Below are 8937 nucleotides of genomic sequence, written 5' to 3'. Positions count from 1 at the left end.
ACCAAAGCCAAAATCCCCTCTCGATTCGTTCCATGAACGAGAGGTCCACAAATTGAACGATCAAACCTTTAAACAGTTAGGATCGTCTCAAATTCCCATCTTGGTCAAACCTTTAAACAGTTAGGACCAAAGCCAAAATCCCCTCTCGATTCGTTCCATGAACGAGAGGTCCACAAATTGAACGATCAAACCTTTAAACAGTTAGGATCGTCTCAAATTCCCATCTTGGTCAAACCTTTAAACAGTTAGGACCAAAGCCAAAATCCCCTCTCGATTCGTTCCATGAACGAGAGGTCCACAAATTGAACGATCAAACCTTTAAACAGTTAGGATCGTCTCAAATTCCCATCTTGGTCAAACCTTTAAACAGTTAGGACCAAAGCCAAAATCCCCTCTCGATTCGTTCCATGAACGAGAGGTCCACAAATGGGGGGGAGAGGCTGATCATAGGGAGCATTTCAGAGCAATCCAGAGAGCAGAGGTGCTGATCTTACGGCCAATCCTTGATAATCAGGCTTTGACTTGATTTCAAGAAGAACGACTATCTTACATCGATAAGATATCGTTTCAATTTCTCACTTCGATAAACGAAGTCAGAATCATAAACCCCTCACGGTTCAATCAGAATCTGTGATTTGGTGGTCCACGAGTCAAAGCGCTCCCGGCACAGGCAAAGATCCCACGAAAGCAGTGATCCAAACAACGATCCTGCGTTTATTTTCTCAAGAGTTGTAATTTTCTTTTTGTTGTGTAAAAGAGTCTTATAAAAAGGCTGTTTTCTTTGAGTTTATTGTAATCGACCGAAGATATAATGAATTCGACAACGAAACCAACTTTTGGCGAAAACAACGCCAAAGCACACTCAAACACAAGATATGATCACGAAGTTCGGACCTTCCGTCTTACGTCTCCGCTCCCCACTCCCGGGGAGAAATCCACTATCACAACCGGGTTTTCTACGTTTACCCGAATAACGTTTACACCTTACACTCGGTTTTCTAGCTAACCGAAAACTTTACAATCACCACTCTTGCAATCCCACTCTATACCCTCTCAAGTATTGAACTAGACGTGTCTCCCTCAAGTGCTCGGTTACAACCTCTCCCTAGGTTCGCCAACTGACGCCACTCCTCTTAGGACGATCCCCGACTCTCGCCACACACTTCTCTCGGTGTACAAGTGTATTACAAAGTGAATCTCACAATAAGGCTCAATAAAATAAATGTTTGTTCTCTACTATGGATGAGAACACAATGAAAGCTCACACTCAATTGTTACAACTCTCACCAACCCAAAATATATTATGAATGTAAATACAATAAACTCAAGTGGGTGTGTGTAACAATGAGATAAAATCAAATCTAACTCAAATAGCAAACTAGCAATAATAAGAATATGAAAATCAATAATAAAATTGCTGGAGAAAAGAGTTAGAAAACTTCTCAATAGATTAAGAGGTAGAAGGAGAATAGTTTGATGCCCAAACACCAATAGATGATCTCCTCAAGCTCTTGTGAAATTGATTTCTCAAACTCAAACTTCCAAATGCTTAAAAGCTTCTTAAACACACTTAAACCAAACTAAAACCCTTGTTAAAACTCTTTTAAACTTGGTTAAAAACTCTCTTAGATGATAGAAAATAGTTATGACAAAGGGGTATATATAGGCTTGAAGAAACCAACCCCAAAAACCCCAAAAAACCATTAAAAACACAAATCAGCAACTAGTCGTACTGTGTAACGGTCGGTTGCTACAGTAACAGCAGAGAGTTGGGCGGTCGACCGTACCGGTCGACCGTGGGTACTATAGCACTGTGTTTCAGTTTTGTAAAATCAATTAAAAATAGTAAAACAGCTCCAACAAATATGAAATTTTGTAGAAAAGTTATAGACATGTATAATAACATGTTAGAGAAAGAATTTCTAAAAAATCATTTCTCAGTTGAGAGAAATAAATGTTTGAACACAGATTTACAGTTTCTGAAAAACTGCTGACATACACGATTTTGTAAAATCAATTGGGCACAGTAAATCAACTCCAAAAATAGTAAAAATTTGAGAAAAGTTTCTAAACATGTAGATAAAAATTTCAAAGAAAGAATTTCTTAAATATCACTTCTCATTTATGAAAACTCATCTGTTTTGTAAAACATGCACGAACATGCACGAACAAAAAACATGATTTTGTAAATTCCATTAAACATAACAAATCAATTCCAAACTTGATGAAATTTTGCGAAATGTTTATAACCATGAAAACAAACATGTTAGAAAAAGAATTTCTCAAATTGAATTTCTATTTGTGAAAACTCATGTATTTTGCAAGTGTGTCCAAAGCATGAAAACTCAAAACCATGCATGTATATATATAACTATATATATACATAGAAACCAAATACGTGTGTGTATATGATATTAAGCTTAAGGTACTTAACACACATAATATAAAATCTATACTATGTTACCCAAGCTAGATCTTGATCTTCAATAGGCTTGACTTGGTACACATGCGGATGAAGCTTGAACTTGATCTTTAACTTGAATTGTATGTTGCTTCACTCCACAATTCCTCCAACCTCCATTAGATATGATCGTTATGGCGCAATCCATCCATCCTCCAACTCGTTGTTTGCCTAAAATAAATACGAAAACAGAAACACTAGACAAACAACATTAGTTGTAAATTGTTTGTTAAACATCATCAAAACAAGAAGGCCAACAGAGCTTACTAGGCTTACCTAACTTTCTGATAATTTCTTTCTGCTTTGAGCCAAGATTCAAAAGTACAGTGAAGTCTCATTTCTCTATGTTCCATCAGCTGTGGGTGAATATAAATGGTTTCCTCCAGAGAGCTTTCCGTGAGCTTACCGGGCTTACCTAACTTTCTGATAATTTCTTTCTGCTTTGAGCCAAGATTCAAAAGTACAGTGAAGTCAATCAATCCATGGAGTTCATCCAATAAATCTCCATTGTAATAGTGAAGTCACATGAGAAGGCAGGCATATGACGGTGGAGAGAAGAATACGAGCATATGTTAACGATGTATACTGGATGTTTATTTAACTTTTGGTTTGTTTAACTTGATGTGGCTTGGTTGTCAAGGTTATGGGTTTGTTGTTAATGTTACAGTATTTATTGTTAAGCTTAGTATTTTATTGTTAAGCTTATTAATTGGTTATCAAGATTAACGTTTGGTTGTCAAGGTTAGCGTTGGGTTGTTATTCGCACTTGGTTGTCAAGGTTATGTCTTGGTTGTAAAAGAATATGTTTACCTGATTCAAGGTTGTTAATATTTATACATATTTTTGTTCAGAAGAATTCATGCTTGGCTGTTATAATTAAGATTATGGATTGGCTGTCAAAGTTACGGATTTATTGTTAAGTTCAACATTTTATTGTTAAGCTTATGGATCGGTTGTTAAGGTTAGTCTTTTGGTAGTTAAGGTTAGCTTTTGATTATCAAGGTTACCTAGAGAAAATGACCTCTTTCTGTATTAAATGCATTTCACAGTAACATTTGTTCCCAAGATAGACAATCATTATCACTTTGCCCCTCTCTATTCCTATATGTCATGCGGTGATTATTGCCATCCCTTCGCCTGTTCCAAGACATGTCAGTCATGATAACCTTTCCCCTTGCTCTTTCCTCGATCTTCCCATCATTGCCATTCTCTTCGTCTGCTTACAAGCCTCCTAGCAACTAGATCCTCCCCTTCCTGTCCTAAACAAGAAGATCATGGCTCATGATGATATCGTCTGTATCCACTGCCATGGATCAGGGCATATTTCTTGGGATTGCCCTCATGGTTTCAGAGCTTGCACCCCTCCATGATTGCTCCCTATGCCAGACAACACCGCCAGCATCATTCAAGAGTTGACTACCTTCACCATCTTCACAGTTGAGTTGGGTCGTCCATCTATGTAGGAGCTCAGACTAATGCTTGGTTATCGCTTCAACGTCCGGGTGGACATATGAGATCAAGAAGGCAACCGAAAATAGCTTCATAGTTAAATTTCCATCTGATGAACTGCTAGATCAAGCCATCGAGCTCAATCTTATATGGGCTCCTTCAAGGGTAGATTCAGGTGTTGGAGGGAGGACCTCAAGCTAAAAACATTAACCAAACCCTTTCTCACGTGGGTCCGCCTCTTCAATCTCTCATACCACCTCTGGGACTGAGAGTTCCTGCAATTGCTATTCGAGGGTATTAGCCAATGTCTGTACTGCTCCACCGACGTTACCATAAAAAATAACTTTAAAGAATGCAGGGTGCTGCTTGAGATCATGGCTTATTCGGATGTCCCTAAGAGGATTAGGTTCCGTTACACATCTCCTATGGACGACACCCTAATGGAAGGGTTCGTCGTAACTCAGGTTATCAGTCGGGACTAGGAGTACCTAGCAAATAGGGAATCTGATCCTATCGACATAGTTGTTGACTAACCTCCCTACCAACATATGCAGCCTCCTAGCGCCGACCCGGAGTTGATTGAGGTGACTTGAGACGGCAAGCAAATGACGGTGGAGATAGATCTCTGGCAGCAATTTCTCCAAGACCAATATGTTGGGGGTCCACCTTTCCTTAGGACAAGGGTTTCTCAGACGACTTCGCGTCGAGCAAGGGGAGCAGTGGAGGATCAGCCGGTCCCTAGGTTACCATCATCTATAAATTTACTTTTGTTTTGTTTAAATTGATGTTGATATGGGATGTTAACAACATATTAATATATGATACACTTTTGGAATGACTATACTATAATAAGCTATGGATTTGTTGTTCAGCTTTGCTTTTTTTTTATTAAGTAAATACGCTGCTTGTTAAGCTTATGTGTTTGTTGTTAAGCTTTATCGCTTGGTTGTTAAGCTTACGGTCTTGCATTTAAGGTTACGATTTTGTTGTTAAGCGTAGGGCTTGGTTGTCAAGGTTGTCAGTTCTTTGTTAAGCTTAGGGCTTGGTTGTCAAGGTTACAAATTTGTTGTTAAGCTTAGGGCTTTGGTTGTCAAGTTTATGCATTTGTTGTCCAGATTAACTTTTCGTTGTTAAGGTTGTGGCTTGGTTGTGGCTTGGTTGTCAAGCTTATGTGTTTGTTGTTAAGCTTATTATGTGTTTGTTGTAAAGCTTTATCGCTTGGTTGTTAAGCTTAGGGCTTTGTTGTTAAGGTTACGAGTTTGTTGTTAAGCTTAGCGCTTTGATTGTCAAGGTTATAGGATTGTTGTTAATGTTACAAGTTTGTTTTTAAGGTTATGGGTTCGTTGTCAAGTACGGGTTTGTTGTCAAGGTTATGAGTTTGTTGTTAAGCTTAGGACTTTGGTTGTCAAGTTTACGGGTTTGTTGTCCAGATTAACTTTTCGTTGTTAAGGTTGTGGCTTGGTTGTCAAGCTTATGTGTTTGTTGTTAAGCTTTATCACTTGGTTGTTAAGGTTATGGAATTGTTGTTAAGGTTACGTGTTTGTTGCCAAGGTTATGGGTTCGTTGTTAAGCTTAGGGCTAGGTTGTCAAGGTATTGTTATTAAGGTTATGAGTTTGTTGTTAAGCTTAGGGTTTTGGTTGTCAATGTTATGGGTTTGTTGTCCAGATTAACTTTTCGCTGTTAGGGTTGTGGCTTGGTTGTCAAGCTTATGTGCTGGTTGTCCAGCTTATAGAGTTTCTATCAAGGTATCGGCTTTGTACTCCAGCTTAACAATTCACTATTAACCTTTACATTTATAATATTTACATGTATAATATTATTTACAAAGAACTGTGATATGATCATTTACAAAAGTCTATATCTCAACATCATCATCGTCAAATTTATCCGCATTTTTTCTCCTCTTCCTGCCTTCAATTAGTAAATACGCTGCTAGATTCGCTCGTACCACCCATGTGTCATGCTCTTTGGGCGTGACGTGCAGGACACTTCTACCTTCGATAATGGCTTTTACAAACTGGTAGACGTAGATCCCGGAGTAATACCTACACACACAAAAATGGTACACCATTAAATCCCTAAGGTTAACAACCAATACACATTCTTAACAACCTATACCTAAGTTTCACATCCAAACCACAACCTTAGCAACTAAACTGTGACCTTAACAACAAATCCCTATGGTTATCAACCAAAGCATAACCTCAACAACCTAACCTTAACAATCAATTTGCAACATTGATTTATAACAAGAGTTTCGAAAAACATACGATCCCTTTTGTAATTTGCATGGAACCATGATTGGGTCAAATACGCTGCGTAATTTATTTTTGTCGAAGCCATCTTTAATGTAGTTGAAGGCTTTAACAATTTTGAGCACATGTTCCCAATGTCAAGATCTCTCTTTCAAGGAGTCATAATGTCAGGCAATATTATTATCGATATCAAACTCCAAGAGATGCCAATGATCCCCTTGGACAATAGGAACTAAGAGGTTAGTACATCATTCATCGAGCAAACTTTTGATGAAAATTTCATATGCTTATTGGTATTAGGGTCTCTCCACATGTATATGGTTCAGTAATAAAAAATTAGACTGATCAGGAACCTTTTAACATAGATTGCAATATATAAGTAGATATACGTTTGTCATATACTTATAGAAAAGAATACGGAGACCACCCATACTTTTTACTGGATGAGGCTTTCTGACTTTCACGTACTAAATCCAGCAGCACCTCAACAAGCTATAAGTTGAAAACAAGTAATAAATAATAGTATTATCTTGGATGATAAACTGACTTTATCAAGAGTAAATCTTACTGAATCATCCAATCGACCACCGCATATAATATTGAGAAGCTCAAACCGGTTAATAGACGACCATGTACCTCTGTACACTTTAATAAGACTACAAATAAGAATGAAACAATAAATATGGTTAGCAATAAACAAGTAATCTTAACACCAAACCAGTAACCTTAACAACAAACTCGTAACCTTAACAACAAACCCGTAACCTTAACAACCAAATTTTAATATGAGGTAAACATTTACTTGTTACACCTACAAATGCAAAAAATGGTTAAGAACTGTATTCTCCTCTTCCGTAAGCAGCGTAACAACATCTGCCGACACCTTATAATTATGTACAAATGTGTCATGCCCATCCAAAAACTTGATGATGAAGCCTTCATTATAGGGAATCCCCTCGTTCAGCTTATCCCTATATATTTCTTCTTCCTTTCTCATAGGGGAACTCATGTGCTTTTCCCAGATTGAGTGGGGATCACATTGTAGCCCAGTTTTCCACCACCTCTATAATAGCGTTGTCCCCTATGTTTTGTTTTTCTTTCTTCTTCTTCCCTTCAGTATAAGGGGTAACTATATACTTGGAATGCTTTATCGCTCTTCTAACTCTCTTTTTTTTAAGGAGTGCGGCATCGAGCACCTTTGCACGTGCCACCTTTGCATCCCTCTTTCTCTTATTCATTGGTATAATATGAGCATCTTCGTCCTCAATAAATGTGTTTATGCGTGGTGTGCATGTTGGAGGGTCTTCCACTATCGTATCAATGTCAGTAGTATCTGTTGGAGAGACTTCCCCTGTTGGAGCATCTTCGCTCTCCTTATTGGTGTCAGAAAAAAATGGTGGACGGAATTCCGCTATTAGAGGGCCTTCGCTCTCCTTATGAGCATCAGTATAAATGATTGAGGGCATTCTCCCTCAAACTGTATATCAGTTCTACTCACGCTACGTGGAGTGCCTGATTTAAAAAAACAAATGAAAATTCAGAAGTTTATTATGAAAAAATTTAACATCTGTTATATAGCCTTAACAACTAACCCATATACTTAACAATAAATCTGTATACTTAATAATCAATCTCTAACCTTAACAATAAATCTGTAACCTTAGCAATAAGTCCGTAACATTAACAGTCAGTCTATATACTTAACCACCAATATTTAACCATAACAATCAAATGTAATTGGAAACCAAATCTAACATGTACAAGTTTGCAGCTCCATCGCTGGGATGGACACCTTCTCTCCCTCTCTTATTTCTTCTTTCTCTGGAGAGGATCTTCCACTACCATGTCTATGTCAGTAGTATCTGTTGGAGGGACTTCCCATGTTGGAGCATCTTCGCTCTCCTTATTGATGTCAGAAAAAAATGATGGACTGACTTTCACTATTTGAGGGCCTTTGCTCTCCTTATTAGCATCAGCAAAGAATGACTGAGAGCCTTCTCCCTCAAACTGTATATCAGTGCCACTCATGCTGCGTGGAGTGCCTGATTAAAAACAACAAATAAAAATTCAAAAATTTATTATGAAAAAACTTAACATCAGTTATGTAACCTTAACAACTAACTCATATACTTAACAATCAATCTCTAACATTAACAATAAATCTGTAACATTAACAATAAATCTGTAATCTTAACAATCAATCCATATACTTAACCACTAATATTTAACCATAACAATCAAATGTAATTGGAACCAAATCTAACATATAAAATTTTGTAGCTCCATCGCTGGGCTGGACACCTCTGCAGCAGGCCTCTTATTCTTATATATAGTGAGGCTTCTGGATCGGGCTTCACTGAGTTCCTCTCTCAGCCTCCTCACTTGAACAGACAACGTAACCACTTTCACAGAAAGAGAACTTATCTTTATACGGTCTGCAGCAATCTGATTTTTGAATTTATTCTCATTATCGCAACGTAATTTTTGATTCATAGCCACGATGCTCTTCCAATAGATGACTTGCTGAGGCATTTTCATTTTTTAACTGCCTCATTTGGCTGCTCGAGCTCTTCATCAATATTTTGTGGCATCGTCTATGCAATGGACAAATACAATATTATTAAAAAATATTAATTAAAAAGTAATAAAATTCACAATTGCTAAATTCTTACCCATCCTTCAAGTGGGATATCATCTTCTGCTCCCCTTTTCTTTTTGAGAAGAGGCTGTCTTGGGCCACGTGCCCTACCGGCGTCTCCTGCAGTCGGTTC

The sequence above is a fragment of the Asparagus officinalis genome, chromosome 8 (genome assembly GCF_001876935.1).
Source record: "Asparagus officinalis chromosome 8, Aspof.V1, whole genome shotgun sequence".
Classification (NCBI taxonomy): domain Eukaryota; kingdom Viridiplantae; phylum Streptophyta; class Magnoliopsida; order Asparagales; family Asparagaceae; genus Asparagus; species Asparagus officinalis.
This window is presented reverse-complemented; position numbering follows the sequence as displayed.